This window comes from Orbicella franksi, chromosome 6, assembly GCF_964199315.1.
Source record: "Orbicella franksi chromosome 6, jaOrbFran1.1, whole genome shotgun sequence".
Classification (NCBI taxonomy): Eukaryota; Metazoa; Cnidaria; class Anthozoa; order Scleractinia; family Merulinidae; genus Orbicella; species Orbicella franksi.
Window position 1 is genome coordinate 5,115,443 of NC_138150.1, and position 23,985 is coordinate 5,139,427.

Below are 23,985 nucleotides of genomic sequence, written 5' to 3' on the forward strand. Positions count from 1 at the left end.
AATCTGCGTCTTTAGCTTTCTCCACCGGTGAATTTGGAGAATCGATGGTCGGATTCTATTGCTTTTGAACGGTTTTAAAGCCAATTTCCAGCAGCAGCTACTGCTATTGAACAGTATTTTCATGTGGCACTGATTATTATGACGCATAGGAGTCTTGCTATGAAGACAACAACAACATCTTTATTTTCTCAATACAAATATAAATATTGTAACATTTTTGTATATTTAATATATGTAGCATGTATTGGTTAAGGTAACTGTTGTAATCTTATTTTAATGAAACTGGAGCCTTAATGAACCGTTAGGTTTTCAAGTTAGCCTCCAGCCTAATAATGTCTAAACGTTGAATAGAAGAGATGAAGGAAGAATTTACAAATTACACTTTAGGTTAAGGCGGCTCAAAACAGTTTCCAACACTTAGATTTTGATAGATCGTTATAACCACTCTTTATCAGTTGATGCTGCAATCATGGTATCAAAAAACTGCCCAATCATTGGTGAACACATTGTTATCATTTTCGTTACACAATAGGTTACCATAGCAACTGTATTACAAACTAAAAACTTATAATTCGAAAACGGCCAGGTAAATTTTTTTTTTTATTTTATCAACTTTTGATAAGCTTGATAATATAAGACGCAACTTTTGGCAAAGTTTAAAAAAATTCTGTAGGTAGGGCTTAGAACCACCCATCCAAATCTAGAGTGCTGGAAATTATTTTGAGCCACCTTAAGGTAGAGCAAAAAACAAAATATACATATAAAAGAACACTCAGACTTAAGAAAGAAAACCAGGGTAACCGATGCTGAGAGGTACATTCATATGGTGCTCTTCAAAGTAAAGAGTTTCAGTGCGAGGTAGCTCAATTCCCTTAATAAGGGAACAAAAGTAATCAAACAATAAATTTATGAATCAACATCTTGTATTTGCAGTATAGTGTGGCTCAGGGAGCTACCAATGCTAGGCTTAATCACAGGCCAGGGAACGGCAAAACAAGCGCATGGTCAACTTTGTACCACCAGGAACAAGGACAATGGATTCAGGTGGATCTTGGTGACATCGCAAAGGTGACCAAGATTGCAACTCAGGGCTGGGCAGAATTAAATGAGTGGGTAACTGAATACAAGGTGTCTTATAGCTATGATGGCGGTTATTTTGAGTTTTACAAGAACGGTCAATATGGCTCTGACAAGGTAAGTTGAAACCAAAATACTAAAGTTAAAGTCATACAGTAATTCAATTTTTCGTTCGTTTGTTTGTTTGTTTTCGTTTAATTCTTTGGAGATTAAACTATCATATTAACTGAAGAAAAAGAAGGTTTACGTTAGGCCAAGTTCTACATAAAGGCCGGCTTTTATCCCGAGTAGAGACTAGGATGGATGAAATGCTAGTCCTTCGAAGAGATATCCCACCTCATCCCAGCGTTAAGTTCACCGGTATCCATTTATAGTACACTTGGGCGAAGAGATACTGTTGAAGAACACATCGCAATTATCCAGCCCATTGCAAGAACCCGGAACGCTCGATTCGATCTCAAGCGCCTTACAATGTGGCTAAATCCACAAACGTTGTTTTATTTGGCATTTGTTAGATAGACTCTCAATATCACATTGTCCAGTTATTTCGATCTCCTTGAAATCGGGCACCCTGATCGTGGTCGTCCGCTTTAGGTCTTTCAAGGTAACAAGGACCGAAGGAGCATTGATATCAACATACTGGATCCACCAATCTATACCCGCTACATCCGAGTTCAACCGGTATCGTATCACGAGTGGATGTCACTAAGAATGGAGTTGTATGGGTGTCGTTCAGGTAGGGAGATGTTACCAGTAAATGCTTCTGTTATATAATCAACGTATCTTTTCAGACACTATTGAGCTAAGATAATGACTACGTCGACGCCGACAACGAGGCCTCGTAAAAACAGATATATATTTATTCATTGAAAATCTTTATTATTTAGATCTGTTCAGTCGCCGATTGGTCTCAAAACCCACCCAAACTCGATATGTAACGCCAGTGATCATTTTCAAAAGAAAATGCGAAAAATTAGCCGTGGAAGCTCACGTTCACTAAAATAGGCAAAACTCTGTCATCTCAAGTGAAATGTACAAAGATTTATACCGCACGTGTACAGTCATTGTTTTCCTCATTAAACCTTTTCTTTGGAGGCGTTGTTAGTAGCTTAAACTCCAAACCGGGACGTTGGATTTGATCTAATGATGGGCCATCTAAGCAGTCTAAGGAAGAATCTTTGTACTGTAACAATTGTGCAGTAAGTTGGCAATAGATAGTCAGCAGTTTGCATAACTGATAAACTACATGCATGTACATCAGCCACTTCTAAAATTAAACAAACTACAAATAAAAATCACGATTTCTCCTTCAGGTTTTCCCACCCCACTACCCCCTGCTTGTCAGGAAGGATTAGGTCTGGAAAATTACGCTATTTCAGACTCCTCAATAACTGCTTCAAGCTATGAAGCTCCGGGTAAAACTTTATATATACCGGGCAATGGAAGACTTAATTTCAGGCGTAAGCCTGGACACTATGGAGCTTGGGCAGCTGGTAATCTACGAGACGATAGTTGGTTTCAGGTGAATTTTGGGCGTTTCGTTAAAGTGACGATAGTTTCCACTCAAGGAAGAGAGGATGGTTCAGAATGGGTGAAAAAGTATCGTCTGACTTACAGTGATGACGGAAAATCTTTCCGTGACTACCTGGAAGACGGTTCTGTCAAGGTAATTTTTCCTCAATCTAAAACTCAATATTTTTTTGTGTGTGTTGTTTTGTTTTAATCAAGAGAGGATTAAAAGCAAGGGAGTAAGTCCCCCGTATAGACCTTGCTTCCAAGGTAATTCCTCAAGTTATTTTTAGAACACTCCTGGTTTCCAAAATTACAGGAAGGTCCAGAAATAGCCAATCACATCGAGGATTATATTCGCGTGGAAAGCCCAAACCGTTTTACATGCATTTTCATCCTCCATTAAATCATCCACGCAACACCTGTAGTGTCTAACCGCCAAACCGCCCATCCGGTGGTTTAAAGGTCTAAACTTAACTTGAGAGTGATTACAATGGTAATAAAGCCTACTTTAAGGTATTATGATAGGTTGATTGACAGTGTTTGGAAAACGTGCTCTTACGCTGACGCTTTGAAAGAAAACCCCATCAACTTACACATTTTCTGAGGACTTAATAGTTATAGAATATAAACATGTCTTTGAAGTTTTCAAAAAAATGTATTGTCACAGTGATATTAAAAGAAATACCCAGAAACACTGCTTCGCTTAAACTGGTTCGCTTCCGCGCGTGAATTATCGGAGCGGTGCGATTAACATCGGAAATGTCTCAGACATCACCCTCAAAAAGGGTGTCGGCGATTTTCCCGATGTGATTTGGTTTTTTTCTACACACTCCAACAGTTTGATATTTTCAATGCGACTGTTTTCTTCTACTAAAAAGGCCATAACTTTGAAACGAAGGCGAAATTAAACAAAGCCCGTCACCCTTTTCCGAAGCAGGTATCCAGGAACATACATGCTGCTTTTCAGCCAATTCTATCGGAAGACGCGCGTAAACGAACTAAAAATGTTTATCCTAATATACAGTTTTATTTTATCGAGAAAAAGACGAAAAATCTTTTATGAGATTGGTATGATGAAGTGTTAAAAATCCCCTCCGCACTGACAGATGTCGGCATGGGTCAGTATACCATAACAATAGCTCATGATAACTTGAAATAAACAAACGTCCACAATTCTGGCGCGGAAACCCGTCGCAGTGAAATCCTCCGAGAAGCGACAACTGCCAAGAGCTTTACACAGGTTGGTATTTAGCCTTCCATGAATTATTTTACTCACAACAGAAGATTTCGTCGGCGTTATTGGTATTTTGTCGCTTAAGTTTAGGTTTCTTTGTTCTCCAGACATTTTTTGAAACCATGCCTTGTTAAGCCAAAAGAGGAAATCTCGAGGTTTATATCTGCGCTTGACTCTCTCGTTGTGGAAGTTTCGCAATCGCGTCCGTTCTCCAGCAATAGACCTTTTTCGCTTGGGCAGTTTGTTGTCCCATTATAGACCACGTGATATTCTCTAGAGAATTGTTCTTTTATCCATCTAAAAATTATTTTTTCATATATACGCGACTATTTGAAAATTTGAAAGGAAGAATTCTCAAGAGTATCATCACATGGTCTGAAATGGGGCAACAAACCGCCCAGTCGAAAACGGTCTATTTCGTGTGACTTGTTCTTGTTGTTTGTCCTTGAGCCTCTTAGCGGGACAAGTGTCCTCGAGTTCCTTTAACCATTCTTCTTGGTTACAGTGCGACCCACAGTCACTCAGAGCTAACGATCTTGTTCGACGCTGACAAGTTTCCACCAAATTTTCACCTCTTCGGCTTCTTCCAAGACGAAAATGGGCAAAAATGTTCTTGCGTTTTCGTCCTGACATAAAGAAAATTTGACAAGAACGAAAGCTAACTAGCGATGAAACAACCCAGATCGAGAACAGTTTGCGTGAACAGATGAAATATCATCACATCGCATTTCGCATTATACGTGACAACTGGCGGTGAGTTTTAATTATAGGTGTCAACGCGCCGTAAGGGGTTAGTAAGGTTCAAAAAATAATTTTTCTCTTTATCTTAAGAAAGTACAAAAGCTTTTTTCCCCCATTCTTTTTGCAAAATGTTTCTTTCAGTTTCCTCGATTTGAACATTAAAAAAGATTTTTCGCAATTTTTGTAAAAATTCACCTACCATGATACCTTAACTCTCTGTTACTCTTCATCCACTCTTGGTTGTAATTTGTTTATATTCCGCGCGTGCTATTGTGTCGTTTTAGTCAATTATGTCATGTTGGTCATCAAGAAAGCCATATTCTTTTTTCTCTTTAAGGAATTTGTAGGGAATAAGGATCGATTCTCAATTGTGAGTCACAAGCTAAAGAATCCTATTATTGCACGCTACATCCGAATCAATCCATTGGAATACCATCTCTGGATTTCATTGAGGGCTGATTTCTATGGTTGTAAATCAGGTACGGAGCTGTCAACGTCGAAATAGTAGCAAAGGGAGCTGCTGTGGCTGTATCAGTGGCAGCATCAGCTACATTAGCGGTAGCTGTAGCCAGTGGTTGCTTTGCTGGTCGGGGTAGTAGTAGAGGTAGTGTTCGTGGTTGTGGTGGTGATAGGGGTCGCGGTTGCAGTAGACGGCAGCGTTAGCCGGCTGCGCTAACCGGCAGCGCTAGCCGGCAGCTCTAGCCGGCAGCGCTAGCCGGCAGCGCTGGCCGACAGCAAAAGTCGCAACAAATATCAACTCGCACATATTACTAACAGCGGACTTTTTATGTAATGTTTGTACTTTAATCCTGAAGAGACTTCCTCACACTAGTTTCTTTTTCATTTATTATTTCCGTCGCAATGAAGTTTTATATTTATCTGTATTTTTTACATCAACAGTTCACTGATACATATACTCTTAGAAAAAGGTCCTACGAAAATACGTGCGCTGATTGGTTAAAAATCGTGTTTCCATAACTCGATAGAAACACAGAACTAGCATGAGCTGTTGACGTAATGATGGCGCGAGCATAGAGAATTTACATTTTGATAATCAAAGTTAACAAGTTTTTTTTATTTTTTTCTTCGCGATGTTTTCTAAAAGAAATAGAAAGCATGTTCTCCGTGTTTCTATCGAGTTATAGAAACACGAGTGGAAGTTTGGGAGAACGAGAAATGCTGTGGGAACAAGCCGCAGAAACGCGGTACATGTTTTCCATTTCTTAAATAAAAGAACTATTTAACAAGTAGATTATGAGCTCGAGATTTCTAGCTGATGAGGCCGAAGGCCGAATCAACTATCGCCTCATAGTAATAGAGAGCGAATGATCTATGTTTTAGTACTATTCTAAGTGAAATTTCCTTAAAATAACGATTCCAATTATTTCTGGTATTAGTATTAAACTTCACGCTTTAGAGAATTCGCGCGGACTGAATTAATTGTCAATTTGACATTTGCAGTTGTGTAAGTCCGGTTATCAAGTTTTTTAAAAATTTTCGAGCTTTTCTAATCCAAGAAACCGTAAATGCCCTCCTCTTAGCTTTCTCAGGAATTTTATTTACTCGTTTATTTCTAAATGTTCTTTCAAAACGTCGGACAAACGAGGACACGTTACGATTCAATTTTGTGGACCAGACCAAGCCACTGCATTCTAATGGCTGATACTGTTCAATGGCTCAGCAGCCAATCAAATAACATTATTTGCATAATTAGTATACTAGTAGAAATCTACTGAAAAAAATACATCATACATTTTTAGGAGAGGGGGATACTTTTGAATAAAAAAAGGTTAAAGTCAGGCTAAGAGGCACCTGTTAGTATCATTACATTAGGAAAAAATCCAAAACGGAAAATAGGGGATTTCTTGTATTGATTTTTACTTGTCTAGTCTCATTGTTATAATTAAAGGTGTAGGTCTCTTGCACATTGTAACCCCGTTTTCTTTCTTCTTCTCCAGGAAATGCGGATAAAGGTATGTACTCTGAAAAATAAGAAAGTCTCAAATTTTCATCACCAGTCTGCTTTCATAGTCCTTAACATTACCCATACAACTAGCCTATATAATTTGATCGTGATCTATGCTAGGGATATTTGAATGTACAAATAATTGGATTGCATGCATCGAGAAGTTGTAGGATGAAACTTAAGAGTTTTAATTTATTCTGCTATTTTCAAAATTAAGAATTACATGCACTTCACTGATTTTCGTACGTGTACAGTATTAAAACTACAAAGCTTAGTCAATGTTAATTCAATCAATTTATTAAGTACCTCGTCAGAATGTGCAGCCAATACGAAAAGCGACTGCTATTTTGGAACTTCCAAATGACCACTCAAAATGTCTAATGAGCTAGTAAAGGTCAAAAAATATATCAGTTTAACATAAAATGCGCTAGTCTGCTATAAAGTGTTATAGTTAACTTAAATTTATTGAGAACGGAAATTTAAGGCAAATATGTACGGCATCCATTGGTTGTCATACAGTCAAACCTCCCGTAGGCGACCACCCAAAATGTCGAGCCTAGGTGGTCGTTTACGGGAGGTGGTCGCTTACGAGAGCTTAGACCATACTGCGTCAAAATTTTGCCTCATTAGCATATGGTAATTGCAGAGACTTACCCCATGTTTTAAATGCTTTATTCGTTGGAAAAGTTAATTTCGAGAAAGATTCTGATTCTTCCCATCAAGACATTTCCGTCCCCTGTACTATCCAGGAACCCGACAATGTTACAATACCTTATTCTCCAGTTTCCGCTCTATTATCTGTTAAGTGGTAGTTTACGGGAGGTTAAAAACAAAAGACAATTTCAAACTTTTAGCTCTAAAAGTGGCCACGGTCGCTTACGAGAGCTGGTCGCCTACAAGAGGTTCCAAATATAGTGATTCGACTTGGAAACTTTTGGTATTGTGGAAAACTGTTCGCTGAGTAGAGGTGGTCGCTTACGAGAGGTGGTCGCAACCGGAGGTTCGACTGTAGTTAAAAGACCCCCCAAGCTACAGCTTTTTTACCTAAAGGCCTGAGTTAAATCGGTTTTGTAGCCTTATCAATAGACCTAAGTTTCGTACTGCAGCACTGCAAATACTCATGAATTTCTGCCAAAAAGATTCATTTTATATAAAAAAGAAGGTGTTTTGCTTAGTTATGGGTTCTATTACACTTCACTTTTGTTAATACTTTCAGGTTGCCAAGAAGAAGCCCTCGGAATGGAAAATGGGGAAATCCCCAACTCTGACATCAAAGCTAACTACGAGGTAAATGCAGTACATTTTTAGCGAAACTCCGGCGGCCCGAATGGCCGCCAAGCGGAGCCCCATACCCATATAGGAAAGAGCAAGAAACCCATGAATTGATTTTCTCATGGTTATCATGGCTAGCGGTATTGCTCGTGGGCGCGTACGCACGACGACGACGACGGAGTCGCGCAAGATGGCGGCCATACTCCAGCTTAAAGGTTGACAGAAACACACAGCCTTGATTTATAGCCTCCTTCTTTGATATTGGACATCCATGTTATGGTCAATTGACACCTGTCAAATCAAGGTATCCGCTGACCGGTATTACGTGACCATATCGTGAGCTCAAGTTCAGAGCTCATCGAGGTCACGTGCTTTTAAAAGTTGACGGCAACCCAAATGCTGGTTTTCTATTGGATCGTGGGCTCATGTCTGAATAACTTGTTGTAAACGGGGCCGGGTTGCTCGGAAGCCGGTGAACGCTAACCCAGGTTTAAAATTAACAGAAGTATACGCAATTCTTTTATACACATGCTTTTCACTGCTTTTGTTTAGTGTATTTTGAGATTATTCGAACTCAAAACAGAAGGCCAAACAATATACAGAAAACCTCGCTGCAAAGTTACAAAATTCAAATCAAAGTTCTCGCTTAAACTGGGTTATCTTGATCGGGCTTTGAACAGCCCGGCCCAGGAGCCCCGCTTTTAGGCTTGAGTAATTCTATACATTATACTTGTGCAGTATACTCTTTCACGACATATCAGGCGGGTTAGCTCAAGGTACCGTTGGTTGTTTTTACCGTACTCAAATTTGGTTTATTATTTTGATGCGATTGTGATTCTTGTCCAGTAATAGTGTGTCAGTAGTTACTGGTCACGTCTCGTAGTCTTGAAATCTGCCATTTTTGCTTTCTCCGTCGGTGAATTTCGAGAAACGATCGTCAGCTTCTAACGCTTTTGAACGGTTTTGAAGCCGATTTCCAGCAGCAGCTATTGCTATTGAACAGTACTTTCATGTGGTACTGATTATTATGCTGCATAGGGTTCTTTCTATAAAGACAACAACAACATCTTTATTTTCTCAATACAGATATAAATATTATAACATTTTTGTGTATTTAATATATGTAGCATGTATCGGTTAAGGTAACTGTTTTAATCTTATTTTAATGAAAATGGAGGCTTAATGAACCGTTACGTTTTCAAGTTAGCCTCCAGCCTAGTAGAGTCTAAATGTTGGGTAGTAGAGATGAAGGAAGAATTTACAAATTACATTTTAGATTAAGGTAGAGCAAAAAACAAAACATACATATAAAAAAACCGCCAGACTTAAGAAAGAAAAACAAGTTTAGGGGTGCTGAGAGGTGCATTCGTATGGTGCTCTTGAAAGTAAAGAGCTTCAGTGCGAAGTAGCTCAATTCCCTTAATAAGAGGACAAGGACAATCAAACAAGAAATTTATGAATCGACGTCTTATATTTGCAGCATAGTGTAGCTCGAGGGGCTACCAATGCCAGGCTTAATCACAGGCCAGGGAAAGGCAAAGCAGGTGCATGGTCAACTTCGTTCCTGGAACAAGGACAATGGATTCAGGTGGATCTTGGTGACATTACAATAGTGACCAAGATCGGAACTCAGGGCCGAGCAGAAGTATATGAGTGGGTGACTGAATACAAGGTGTCTTATAGCTATGATGGCGGTTATTTTGAGTTTTACAAGAACGGTCAATATGGCTCTGACAGAGTAAGTTGAAACCAAAACACTAAAGTTAAAGTCATACAGTAATTCACTTTTTCGTCTCTTTGTTTGTTTGTTTGTTTGTTTTCGTTTTATCCTTTGGAAATTGAACTTTCACGTTAACTGAAGGAAAAGAAAGTTTACGTTGGGCCAATTAAATTGTACATAAAGGGCGTAGTTTATCAAGACTGGCGACTAGAAGTATTTCTTCTCCCCCAGTGGAAGGGAGCCCAGTCCTTCGAAGGGATATCCCACCGCACCCCAGCATTAAGTTCGCCGGCATCCATTTATACACCTCGGCGAAGAGTGATATTGCCTGAGAACACATCGCAATTACCCAGCCCAGGGCAAGAACCCAGATCGCTCCATTCCATCTCCAACGCCGTACAATGAGGCTAACTCCACAAACGTTTTATTTGACCTTTGTTAGATAAGCTCTCAATATCGTATTGTCCAGTCACTTCGTTCTCCTTGAAATCAGACACCCTGATCGTGGTCGTCCGCTTTTGCTAAACGCTTTGTTGACACTTGCCATTACGTACACGTGTCTGTTGTTATCACTTTAGGTCTTTCAAGGTAACAGTGACCGAGACAGCGTTCATATCAACATACTGGATCCACCAATCTATGCCCGCTACATCCGAGTTCAACCGGTATCGTATCGTGGATGGATGTCACTAAGAATGGAGTTGTATGGGTGTCGTTCAGGTAGGGAGATGTTACCAGTGAATGCTTCTGTTATATATTAATCAACGTATCTTTTCTGATACTAGGGAGCTAACATAATGACTACGTCGACAACGAGGCCTTGTAAAGCAGAAATATATTTATCCATTGAATATCTTTATTATCTAGATCTGTTCAGTCGCCGATTGGTTCCAAGACCAACCCAAACTTGATATGTAACGCCAGTGATCATTTTCAAAAGAAAATGCGAAAAATTAGCCGTCGAGGCTCACGTTCACCAAAACCAAAATAGGCAAAACTTTGTTATCTCAAGAGAAATATACAAAGATTTATACCGCACGTGTACAGCCATTGTTTTCCTCATTAAACCTTTTGTTTGGTGGCGTTGTTAGTTGCTTAAACTCCAAACCGGGACGTTGCATTTGATTTAATGATGGGCCATCTAAGCAGTCTAAGGAAGAATCTTTGTACTGTAACAATTGTGCAGTAAGTTGGCAATAGCTAGTCAGCAGTTTGTATAACTGATATATTACATTAGGGGCATCCAATGACCGTTTTCTCTCACTGCTACATGCATGTACATAAGTCACTTCTAAAATAAAACAAACTACAAATAAAAATCACCATTTGTCCTTCAGGTTTTCCCACCCCACTACCCCCCGCTTGTCAGGAAGGATTAGGTCTGGAAAATTACGCTATTTCAGACTCCTCAATAACTGCTTCAAGCTATGAAGCTCCGGGTAAAACTTTATATATACCGGGCAATGGAAGACTTAATTTCAGGCGTAAGCCTGGACACTATGGAGCTTGGGCAGCTGGTAATCTACGAGACGACAGTTGGTTTCAGGTGAATTTTGGGCGTTTCGTTAAAGTGACGATAGTTTCCACTCAAGGAAGAGACGATGATTTCGAATGGGTGAAAAAGTATCGTCTGACGTACAGTTATGACGGAAAATCTTTCCGTGACTACCTGGAAGACGGTTCTGTCAAGGTAATTTTTCTTCAATCTAAAACCCAATAGTTTTTTTGTGAGTTGTTTTGTTTTGATCAAGAGAGAAGTTAAAGCAAGAGAGTAAGTTCCCCATATAGACCTCGCTCTCAAGGTAATTCCTCAAGTTATTTTTAGCACACTCCTGGTTTTCAAACCTACAGTAGAGTCCTGAAATAGCCAATCATATCGAGAATCATATCGAGGATTATATTCACTTGGAAAGCCCTAGCCGTTTTACATGTATTTTCATCCTCCATTAAATCATCGACGTAACAGCTGTTGTGTCTAACCGCCAAAGAATTGGGTACTAGGTCTAAAATTAACTTGAGAGTGATTTTAATGGTAAAGCCCACTTTAACTCCCTTACCCTTCATCCACTCTTGGTTGTAATCTGTTTATATTCCGCGCGTTCTATTGTGTCGTTTTAGTCAATTATCTCATGTTGTTAATCAAGAACGCCGTACTCTTTTGTTTTCTTTAAGGAATTTGAGGGGAATAAGGATCGATTCTCAATTGTGAGTCACAACCTAACGACTCCTATTATTGCACGCTACATCCGAATCAATCCATTGAAATACCATGTCTGGATTTCATTGAGGGCTGATTTCTATGGTTGTAAATCAGGTACGGAGCTGTCATCATCGAAAAGTAACAAAGGAAGCTGGTGTAGCTATATCAGTAGCAGCATTAGTAACATTAGCAGTAGCTGCAGCGGTCGTGGCAGTAATTGCGGTAGTGGTCGGGGTAATGGTTGTGGTAATTTTCGTGGTTGTGGTGGTGATACGGTTGCACTTGCAGCAGCCGGCTGCGTTAGCCAGCAGCGCTAGCCAGCAGTAGTAGCAAGCAGCAGTAGCCAGCAGTGGTTGCTGGTAACGGTAGCTAGTAGTGGTAGCCGGCAGCGGCACCAGCAGCAGCACTGATGGGGATGGTGGCAGTAGCAGTAGTGGTAGTGGTAGTGGTTTGCAGTAGTGGTAGTGGTGGTGGTTGTGATTGCGGTTGGGGTAGCAGTAGCAGTAGTGTTAGCAGTAGCAGTAGTGACCGTGGCAGAGGTAACGGGTGCATCAGCCACATTGGTAGTGGCAGCGGCAGTGGCAGCGGCAGTGGCAGTGGCAGTGGCAGCAGTAGAGGTAGTGGTGGTGAGGTTGGTGGTGATGGTGATGGGGATGGTGGTGGTAGTGCTGGCAGTAGCAGTAACAACAGTGGTAGTGGTGGTGGTGGTGGTGGTGGTGGTGGTATTGGTAGTGGTAGTAGTTGTGGTAGTGGTTGTGAGAGTGGTTGTGGTTACGGTAGTGTTGGCGCTAGCGCTAGCCGTAAGCGGAGCAGTAACCGTAGCGGTAGTGGTAGTTGTAGTGGTCTTAGTAGTGGCAGTGGTTGTGGTGGCAGTAGTGGTAGCAGAAGCGATAGCTGTAGCCGTATCGTTAGTGGTAGTGGTAGAAATAGAGTTAGTGGTAGTCGAAGTCGTAGTGATGTGGTGGTGGCAGTGGCAGCGGCAGCGGCAGCGGCAGCGGCAGCGGCAGCGGCAGCGGCAGCGGCAGCGGCAGCGGCAGCGGCAGCGGCAGCGGCAGCGGCAGCGGCAGCGGCAGCGGCAGCGGCAGCGGCAGCGGCAGCGGCAGCGGCAGCGGCAGCGGCAGCGGCAGCGGCAGCGGCAGCGGCAGCGGCAGCGGCAGCGGCAGCGGCAGCGGCAGCGGCAGCGGCAGCGGCAGCGGCAGTGGCAGTGGCAGTGGCAGTGGCAGGTGGTGGTGGTGGTGGTGGTGGTGGTAGTGGTAGTGGTAGTGGTAGTGGTAGTGATAATGATAGTGGTAGTGGTAGTGGTAGTGGTAGTGATAGTGGTAGTGATAGTGGTAGTGGTAGTGGTAGTGGTAGTGGTAGTGGTAGTGGTAGTGGTAGTGGTAGTGGTAGTGGTAGTGGTAGTGGTTGTGGCAGTGTTAGTGATAGTGGTAGTGGTTGTCGCAGTGGTAATGGTAATAGTAGTGTTAGTGGGGTGGTAGTGGTAGCGCTTGTGGCATTAGTGTTTGTAGTGATAGTTGTAGTGGTAGTCGTTGTACTTTTTGGTTACCCTTTAACTTGTCCGTTAACACTCTCCATGCCTGCCTGTTTTTTTTCGATGTGAACTTTTATTTTTGTTGTTAAAGGTATTTCTTTTCACATAGACCAACAGCCTTGTTTTCCCCGTCTTGTTTTCTTAGGTTTCCAAATACCTCACGAGGTCAGTTGTGAGGATCCACTGGGGATGCAAGATAAGTCAATTCCAGATTCCGCAATAACAGCCTCCTCTACGATGGCCCTTCCGTCTTCATCGTTCGTTCCTGGAAATGCTAGGCTGCACTATAAGGGAAGATTTTCACGTAGAGGAGGCTGGATACCAGCAGAGAGTGATCAGCATCAATGGCTTCAGATCAATTTTGGTAGAGACACGCAAGTTACTGGCATTGCCACCCAGGGTTATCACGATGGGCTTTTTTATGTCAAGAGTTACACCCTTCAATACGTTGATGACCGCGGTTACCTCCAGCAATACCAGCCAGAATGGCATACCAAGGTCAATATTTTGAAAATAATTAAGTTTTAATTTACAATACTATACAATAGAGTAGACAACTTCAATTCCGTATCTTAAATACTAGCTGCCCACTGTCCCTGCTGGAGGTCACCTACAGTTAACTTATCTAATATCGAATTAATACGATTGGTCAAGACTTTCGGTGGTCTCCTCCGCATCTGAACGCTCCTCCCTTTGGGGGGAGCGCATCTTGGCATCCCAAAAAATGGCTGCTTAGGAGACTAGAATTTCTGTGGACGGAATTAACAGCGACAATTTTCCAGTCGTTAAATTTTGTTAAAATTTTTACTGTAGTCAGATAATGAGTTACTTGTGTCAGGAATACAAAAAAAATTGGGGGTCACCGACTTCGTTTCACAGATAAAACGTGTGGAAAACTACCCTGTAATTCAGTATGGTCTACAGGGGTTTATAGTTAAAAATATCGAAGGTAAGTTAACGGAGGCAAACGATCTTAGTCATGTTTTGTAGAAGTAAGTCTGTTGCATAAACAATTCCTAATGTTACCAACGTTTCCACAAAACTTAACCCTTCAAGAGGCATTTGAAACGTCACGAAGATAAAGGACGAGCTAAAAAGAACGAAATTCGATGGTGCATTATGCAAAAAACAATATGCACCATCGCTAAATGCTAAACGCAGAAAATCGGTAGAGAAAATGATCCATCAAAAGAAAAATAGGGGTCACCGAGCGTCCGCGATCGTTAAATCCAGGAAAAGCTAGAGCAATGGCCATCTGCCCTATCATCGTTCATTTTATTACTTAGCGCGCGTACATGTATGACGTGGCGTGCGAATTTGCGTGCACAGTAAGGATGCGCAGAAACAATTAGCGCGAACGTCCTTGGGTAATTTAAGTAGAAATCACAATCAATTAATATACGATCTCAGAGATGCAAAAAGCCATTGAAGAACTTTTATTTCTCAAAGTAAAGACACGGCAAATAGTGAGTTTCTCTTAAACTGGTGCAAAAACGTCCAAGAAATTGCACGAGCTACGATTGATCAACTCTCAATTTCGTGCAGAACAGCTGAACAGAACAGCTGATCGAGATAGTCGTTGAATAATGCGCACAGTAGGTCTCTTAAAATGGTACAGAGAAAAAATCTACATTTTACAAAACAGTTATTCTTTTTAAGGTTTTTAAAGCCAACAATGATGAAGACAGCGTTGTCAAGCATGACCTGATTCCACCAATCACTACAAGATCAATACGAATCATTCCTGAGGGCTGGTACTTTCGCATCGCTTTGCGAGTAGAACTGTACGGATGTAAAACAAGTAAGAATCTTCAATACTTTCTTTAATTGGTAATATGCCCTACCTTTATTGTATAAACTCCTAAAAAAACTAACTCACCCGAACTTGACCTATCAACAGGGTTGGCTAACTAGTTTTTACCTTACGCTACCTTTTTGAAATACTCATGTCCTCTACATTTATAGCGGAACTCTTGATTTTAAAAAAGTAATGAAAATACTGACAAATAGCACATACCTTGTAGGAAATACCTAATGTCAGCGCCTCCCTCCATTTTCGTGCTCACAACTCCGTTGACTTATAACACACAAGATTACTTTAAGCAGTGTCATGTTGCATACTCCCTCCATCAAACCCCACCAGCCTCCTACCCTACCACAGCCCCACCACATTATAAAAAGATTGGTCTACGTGCACGTTTCCAATACAGTCATTCTTTCTGATTGTAAGCACTATTGCTTGAGAATGCAACACCTAATTCCCTCAATGAGATGCGCCTGCAGGGAATCATCATCTTGGACTGGATGGTTATTTCGATGAATACAACAACCATGATTCCCTGAAGGCGAGTTTCATAGAGGAAATAGGCCATTCGTCGTAATAATTTTATGTTCTTTTTTGTAGTAAACGGTGGTTATTCAGACTGGAAGCCGTACGGTGTGTGTTCAAAGAGTTGTGGAGGTGGGGTGAAGACGCGAAAACGAACGTGTACCAATCCACCACCGGCAAACGGAGGAAAAGATTGCAGTGGACTGGGACCCGACAGTTTTACCAGCGAATGCAACAATCACGAGTGCCCAGGTAAGGATATGGACAATATTATCGCCCACATTTGGATCATCTTTTCAGCGACTTCGAACTCTGGCACCTCCGAAGCCAACTAGACTAGAACATAAAAAGAAAAAGCCTTTCCCAGAGACTATTGTAAAGAGCTAGGCTAAAAGCTAGATTCCTGAGCTAGGCTATAAAGCAAACTAAGAAAGATTCTTCGCCCAGTGTGGCTGGAGAGGATTTCGAGGAGTTACAGCGTACGCTAAGCGCTAGGCTAAAACACACACAAAGGAGATCATTTGCCCAGTATGGCCGAGAGAAGATTGCGAGGAGCTAGGCTAAGAGTAAGACTTCTGACTTAAGGTGTTGGGATCTATTGCCTTAATCAAAAGACATTTTAAAATTTATGAACTTCCTTCACATTTTTCCAACAGACATCTAACCTACCTTTCCTATCAAAGCTATTTTCAATCTTTATCAGTGGCTTGCTATTTTGGTCACTTTTTATTCTTATTTTGTTTTCTTTTTGTTGTTCGGAGCTGAGCCGGTTAACGCTGACAAAGGATTAAAAATTAACCGAAATATTTATTTGCGAGTGTAAAAACGTTTTTCACTGCTAATGTTTTTTGTAGTTTGTGATTATTCAAACTCAGAAACAATCTAAGCAAAAACCTCACCGCCAAGTTTAAAAGAAAACACACAAATCAAAATTCTAGCTTAATCTTGGTTAGCTTAATCAGGCTTTAAATAAACAGGCCCAGGACCTCCGCTTTTCGGCTTGGCTAAATCTATATACTATTTGCCGTTATTGACCCAGATGTGATTAGCTTCCCATTGAGTAACACAGCTAAAGTTTAAAATTCCATAGCACACACTAAAGCATCCATAAGTGAAGGAAACCTACCGTGCGATAAAATGTTTTTCCAGGTAAGGCGGGTACGCAAGCCATCGGTGAAAAAATAAGCAATTATTCACTTGCAAATAATATGCAAGTAATCCATAGAATTTATCGTTTTTAGAAGTCCAATTCGGTTCTTTTTATCTCTCTGCTATATAGTAAATGGTAATTACTCGGATTGGGGACCGTACGGCGAGTGTTCAAAATCTTGTGGAGGTGGAGTGAAGACGCGAAAGAGGACATGTACCAATCCGCCCCCAGCAAACGGAGGAGAAAACTGCAGTGCACTTGGACCTGACACTTCTACCATGGAATGCCACATCCAGGGATGTCCAGGTATAATGAGACTGTTTTTAACTCTGTTACAATTAATCCTAAACTACAAATTATCAATATGTACAAAGGGATATTCATAGATGTCGAAGTAACAACTGCAAGAACCCCTTTTTTGCACTGGTCTTACAGTTGAACTGCACTGCTCTCGGGCAATCAAAATCAATTAATTTTTCCCGTGTATATTATTACTCACACTATACCATCCATTACTGAAAGACACCTACCGTGCTATAAAATGATTTTCCAGATAACGGTGGGTACACAAGCTATTGGATAAAAAGTGAGCAATTATTCACTTGTAAATAAGGTGCAAGTAATCCATTAAATTTAGCATTCTAAGAGGTCCGAGATCGGTTCTTCTTATCTCGCCTCTATATAGTAAATGGTTAAGACTGCTTTTGACTTTGTTACAAATAATCCTAAACTACAAATTGTCAAAGTACACAATGGGATATTCATAGATCTCGAAGTAACAATTGCAAAAATCTCTTTCTTGCTGTAAAAAATTCTTTCACCCTTTGTTTCCTTATTTGATTCACTAGTCAAATAATTAACAGGACCAACAGTTGCTAAATTACAATTTTCTTAGCGCCTTTCACGTCAGCTACTGATGGTGCTCTCCATATGTACTTCATAGATCGTCCGGCATCAAATTTATCTTTGGGGACGCTAGATCTTGCAAAGAGTATTGTCAATTATCATGCAGACTTTTTAAAACCTGCCAATTAAAACTGCATTGTATGACGCACTTTCTGGACCATTTCCTGAGAAACAAGTAAACTTTGCTTCCCTTTTATAAATAGCATATCGGGTTTTGAAAGATTTATTTTTAAATTCGAGATGCAAACAATGAATTTGTCGAAGATACCATCAAACTCATTCCCCTTGACGTAATTGTACAGAAAAGCAAAGTTGGCTTTTCGTCATTCACGTTTTGTAGTTAACGGAGGGTATACGGATTGGCAACCGTATGGCGACTGTTCCAAGACTTGTGGAGGTGGGGTGAAGACACGAAAACGAACGTGTGCCAATCCACCACCGGCAAACGGAGGAAAAAATTGCAGTGGACTGGGACCCGACAGTAGTACCAGCGGATGCAACAAGCAGAAATGCCCAGGTAAGGATATGGACGATATTATCAGCTACATTTGGATCATCTTATCAACGACGTCAAATTCTGGCACCTCCAAAAGAAACTAGACTACTACATACAAAAAAGCCTTTCCCAGAGTGGCTGGAAGAATATTGTGAAGAGCTCGGCTAAGAGCTAGACTCCTGAGCTAGGCTACAAAACATAATAAACATATTTTTGTTATTTATGCTGTTATCCATTTTCGTAGTAAACGGAGGTTATTCAGATTGGGGACCGTACGGTAAATGCTCAACGACTTGTGGGCTTGGAGAACAGACGCGTAAAAGAACGTGTACCAATCCACCACCATCACATGGTGGAGAAGACTGCAGTAGACTGGGACCCGACAGTTCCAGCAGGGAATGCAACAATCAGGGGTGTCCAGGTAAAATGGAAAAATAGCAACCGACAAGTTCCGTAAGGCCTAGGCGACGACCAGCAATCCCTTCTCACGCATCCCACGAAGAAAAAAGGGACCGAAATTCCACTAAAATTAGCAAAATATATTTCGTCATAACATTGTCAAAGTGGCTGTGGAAACACGAGCCGTAGGCGAGTGGTTCCACAGTAAACTTTGAGAATGTTATGACGAAATTTATCATCAATAAGAGGACAGACGCATAAAAAAACTGACGCAATTTATTTTTTTACAATAAAAAGACTCCAAAATGATCAAAAAACCGGGAATAAATGCGGGGAAAAGACACCGTAAACTTGCCTTAAACAAAGATAAGTGAAGTTTATTCAAAATGACACGAACATTGTCAATAGCTCTTCTCGCTTATTTATTGGCTGCATGTACTTAAAAAGGTCCATAAAATCTCATTCGTTAAAAAGCTGAAAATTTGAGACCTGAAAGTTAAACTTGAAAGTTTGCATCAATTAGAATTTTATCCGTCTGTACTCTTAGTGATGATAAAAATAAGCCAACCAGCGCACGAAAAATTAGACAGCTATTGCGAAATATTCACTCCCAAGTAATATACAAGTAATCCATTGAATTCATCATTCTGAGAGGTCTCATTCGTTTCTTCTTATCTCGCTTTTATAGTAAACGGTAATTACTCGAATTGGGGACCGTACGGCGAGTGTTCAAAATCTTGTGGAGGTGGGGTGAAGACGCGTAAGAGGACATGTACCAATCCGCCCCCGGCAAACGGAGGAGAAGACTGCAGTGTCCTTGGGCCTGACACTTCTACCATGGAATGCAACATCCAAGGATGTCCAGGTATAATGAAACTATTTTTAAGTTTGTTACAATTAATCCTACACTACAAATTGCAAATATACACAAAGGGATATTCATAGATCTCGGATTAACAACTGCAAAAACCTCTTTCTTGCAGTAAAAGATTCTTTCACCCATCCTTTACTTATTTGATTCACTATTGAAATATCTATCAAGGCCTACCAGTTGCTAAACTGCCAGTTTCTAGTGCCTTAGACGTCAGTTGTTGATGGTGCTCTGTAATTCATAGATAACGTCCGGACTCAACTTTAATATTTGAGCACGCTAGACGTTCCAAAGGTATTGTCAATAACCATGCAAGTTTTTAAAAACCTGCATGATCATGAACACTGCATCATTTAAAGCAATTTTTGAGCCATTTCTTGAGCATCATAAGTAAATTTTGCCTGCCTTTTGTGAAGCAAACGGGTTTTAAAGGGATATATTTTTAAATTCGAGATGCAAACAATCAATTTGTCGAAGATACCATCAAACTCATTCCCCTTGACGTAATTGTACAGAAATGCAAACTTGGCTTTTCGTCACTCACATTTTATAGTTAACGGAGGTTACACGGATTGGCAACCGTATGGCGACTGTTCCAAGACTTGTGGAGGTGGGGTGAAGACGCGAAAACGAACGTGTACCAATCCACCACCGGCAAACGGAGGAAAAAATTGCAGTAGACTGGGACACGACAGCAGTACCAGCAAATGCAACAACCAGGAGTGCCCAGGTGAGGATATGAACAATACATTTGGTTCATCTTTTCAGCGACTTCGAATTCTGGCACCTCCGAAAGTAACTAGACTAGCAAACACAAAGGAAAACCTTTCCCAGAGTGGCCGGGAGAATATTGTGAAGAGCTAGGCTAAAAGTAAGACTCCTATGCTGGGCTAATAGATATACATAAATATATATTAAAAACCTTTGCCTAGTGTTCTAGGAAGAACGGTTGTGAAGCATTCTGTATGACTTAAGCTGTTGGGATTTTATTGCCATAATCAAGACATTTTAAAATTACCTGAATTTCTTGCACATTTTTCCAATAGACATTTTACCTATTTTTTTTTGTAAAAGCTATTTAAATTTTTAACATTTAATTTTTTTTATCAATGCCTTGTTTTTTAGTCATCTTTTATTACGATTTTTTGTATCTTTTCGCTATTTCTATTGTAATCGGCGCCATGGGCAGTTAGAAAATTTCGCCCTGTGCAAATAAAATGATTACTATTATGGGAACTTAAAAAGAGATCGCTGCAGGTAAACATATTTTTCGTTATTTATACTATTATCCATTTTCCTAGTAAACGGTGGTTATTCAGATTGGGGACCGTACGGTAAATGCTCAAAGACTTGTGGGGGTGGAGAACAGACGCGTAAAAGAACGTGTACCAATCCACCACCATTACATGGTGGAGAAGACTGCAGTGCATTGGGGCCCCACAGCTCTACAAGGAAATGCAACAATCAGGGGTGTCCAGGTAAAATGGGCAAATAGCAACCGATAAGTTCCATAAGGCCCAGGTGACGACCAGCAACCCCGTTTCACTCATCCCACGAAGAAAAAAGGGACCAAAACTCCACTAGAATTAGTACAGCTTTGACGTTTTTGAAGTTTACCGCTGACTAAGTACTGGCTTTTCGATTGGATCGCTGGATCAATCCAGGTTTATTTAATGTAATCAGTGTCGGGCTGTTTGGAACTGAGCCGATTAACGCTAACCCAGGATTAAAAATTAACCGAGATATAAATTTTTTGTCTATAAAAATTTTTTTCACTGCTCATGTTTTTTGTAGTTTAAGATAACTCAAACTCAGAAGGCCAAACAATATAAGCAGAAAGCCTCACGGCCAAGTTAAAGACAAAACACACAAGTAGATCAAAATTCTCGCTTATTCACGGTTAGCTTAATCAGACTTTAAATAACCACGCCCAAGTACTCCGCATTTAGGCTTGGCTAAATCTATACATTGTTTGCGGTTATTGACCCAAATGTGATTAGCTTCCCAGCAAATAACACAGCCAAAGTGTAAAATTCCATAACACACACTAAAGCATCCATTGCTGAAAAAAACCTACCATGCCATATAATGTTTTCACAGATAACGGTGGATACGCAAGCTATTGGTGAAAAAATCAGCAATTATTCACTTGCAAATAATATGCAAGTAATCCATTCAATTCATCGTTCTGAGAGGTCTGATTTGCTTCTTCTTATCTCACTTCTATATAGTAAATGGTAATTACTCGGATTGGGGACCGTACGGCGAGTGTTCAAAATCTTGTGGAGGTGGGGTGAAGACGCGTAACAGGACATGTACCAATCCGCCCCCAGCAAACGGAGGAGAAGACTGCAGTGTCCTTGGACCTGACACTTCTACCATGGAATGCAACATCCAAGGATGTCCAGGTATAAGTAGACTGTTTTTAACTTTGTTACAATTAATCCTAAACTACAAATTGCAAATATATACAAAGGGATATTCACAGATCTCGGATTAACAACTGCAAAATCATCTTTTTTGCAGTAAAAATTCTTTCACCCATCCTTTACTTATTTGATTCACTAGTCAAATATTTATCAAGGCCTAACAGTTGCTAAACTGCCATTTTCTAGTGCCTTTGACGTCAGTCATTGATGGTGCTCTGTAATTCATAGATATCAGCCGCACTGAACTTCATCTTTGAGCTCGCTAGACCTTCCAAAAGGTATTGTCAATTACCATGCAAGTTTTTAAAAACCTGCATGATAATGAACACTGCATCATTTAAAGCAATTTTTGAGCCATTTCTTGAGCACCATAAGTAAAGTTTGCTTGCCTTTTGTGAAGCAAACGGGTTTTGAAGGGATATATTTTTAAATTCGAGATGCAAACAATGAATTTGTCGAAGATACCATCAAACTCATTCCCCTTGACGTAATTGTACAGAAATGCAAAGTTGGCTTTTCGTCACTCACATTTTATAGTTAACGGAGGTTACACGGATTGGCAACCGTATGGCGACTGTTCTAAGACTTGTGGAGGTGGGGTGAAGACGCGAAAACGAACGTGTACCAATCCACCACCGGCAAACGGAGGAAAAAATTGCAGTGGACTGGGACACGACAGTAGTACCAGCGGATGTAACAAGCAGAAATGCCCAGGTAAGGATATGGACGATATTATCAGCTACATTTGGATCATCTTATCAACGACGTCAAATTCTGGCACCTCCAAAAGAAACTAGACTAACTACATACAAAAAAAGCCTTTCCCAGAGTGGCTGGGAGAATATTGGGAAGAGCTAGGCTAAAAGCTAGACTCCTGAGCTAGGCTATAAAAACATAAAAAGAAAGATCCTTCGCCCAGTGTGGTTGGGAGAGGATTGCCAGGAGCTACAGTGCTGGCTAAGCACTACGCTAAAACAACATACAGAGAAAAATCATTTGCCCAATATGGCTGGGAGAGCATTTTGAAGAGCTAGGCTGAAAGTAAGACTCCTGCGCTAGGCTAAATAATATAAAATCCGGGCCTCTGCCCAGTTTTCCAGGAAAAAAGGTTGTGAAGCATTCTTCCGTATGACTTAAGGGCCCATTCACCGATCTTTTCGAGCCGTTGCTAAGGAAAAGTTATTTTCATATAACCTCATCATTTTTAGTTAGTTCAGAGTTATTTCATGTGTTTTAACTTTTTCATGATCAGTAACACTAGTGATGACGTCATCAGGCCACGCCCATGGTCATGTGACTAATACTGAAAAAACGCAAAGGCTCCCAGGCAAATTACTTTATCGGGATTTTTTTCATTGATTTAATATTTTAATTTAAATCCTCATTACGCTATGCATAGATTTTGTTTCATTTTTGAAAGGTCAGATTTTGAGGGAATTTTGAAATATTAAAATATTCGTAATTTTCTGGAAAAAGCATGATTTTGAAAAAGGAATGCATAGCTATCTTTCCAACGTTGGGTTTAATCGAAATCCGTCGAAAAAGGCTGGATTTAATGAAAAACCGCGTTTCCTTTAGCATTTAAAGAAACCGGAAGTGCGCCCGATATATATTGGAAGTTACCCTATCAGCGCGTGCGCAATTTACACTACCAGCGCACTTCGGTAAGATCAGACAAAGCCACACGAAATTAGTTTTTCTCTTTCTATTGCTCTTGCTCTTCTGTCTTTTTCTTATTTTGTCTTTGCTTGTACTTTTTTTACTTTGCATTTTGTGAAACACAAAGAAAAACATCTAAAATGTAAGCGAATTTGCAAGTTATTGAGTTGTTTTTATTTTCCTCGTTCAGGCTGACGTAAGTAACCGGAGAGCGAGCGCGCGCATAAATCGGGTAATGGGCCCTTAAGCTGTTGCGATTTTATTGCTATAATCAAAAGACATTTTAAAATTACGGTATCCCTGAATTTCTTTCACAATTTTCCAATAGACATTTCACCTACCTTTTCTGTGAAAGCTATTTTAATTTTTATCAGTTAATTTTTTTTTTATCAATGCCTTGTTTTTTAGTCATTCTTTATTACTATTTTTTGTATCTTTGCGCTATTTTTATTGTAATCGGCCCCATGGGCAGTTAGAAAATTTGGTTTTTTGT

At 40.4% G+C, this 23,985-nt stretch overlaps 1 pseudogene across 1 annotated transcript in view; it reads left to right on the plus strand.

The window, feature by feature from the left end:
• LOC145491291 (uncharacterized) overlaps positions 1 to 23,668 on the plus strand; it is a 28,805-nt pseudogene extending 5,137 nt beyond the window's left edge. Inside the window, exons 4-24 of the transcript XR_014049804.1 lie at positions 934 to 1,194; positions 1,672 to 1,813; positions 2,391 to 2,743; positions 4,902 to 5,043; positions 6,523 to 6,537; positions 7,747 to 7,817; positions 9,283 to 9,540; positions 10,101 to 10,242; positions 10,860 to 11,212; positions 11,695 to 11,836; positions 13,399 to 13,751; positions 14,913 to 15,054; positions 15,658 to 15,834; positions 16,862 to 17,038; positions 17,979 to 18,155; positions 18,379 to 18,555; positions 19,222 to 19,398; positions 19,958 to 20,134; positions 20,706 to 20,882; positions 21,636 to 21,812; positions 22,371 to 23,668. The product of XR_014049804.1 is annotated as an uncharacterized LOC145491291 (transcript). The remainder of the gene's footprint in view (positions 1 to 933; positions 1,195 to 1,671; positions 1,814 to 2,390; positions 2,744 to 4,901; positions 5,044 to 6,522; positions 6,538 to 7,746; positions 7,818 to 9,282; positions 9,541 to 10,100; positions 10,243 to 10,859; positions 11,213 to 11,694; positions 11,837 to 13,398; positions 13,752 to 14,912; positions 15,055 to 15,657; positions 15,835 to 16,861; positions 17,039 to 17,978; positions 18,156 to 18,378; positions 18,556 to 19,221; positions 19,399 to 19,957; positions 20,135 to 20,705; positions 20,883 to 21,635; positions 21,813 to 22,370) is intronic.
• Positions 23,669 to 23,985: the final 317 nt, after the last annotated feature.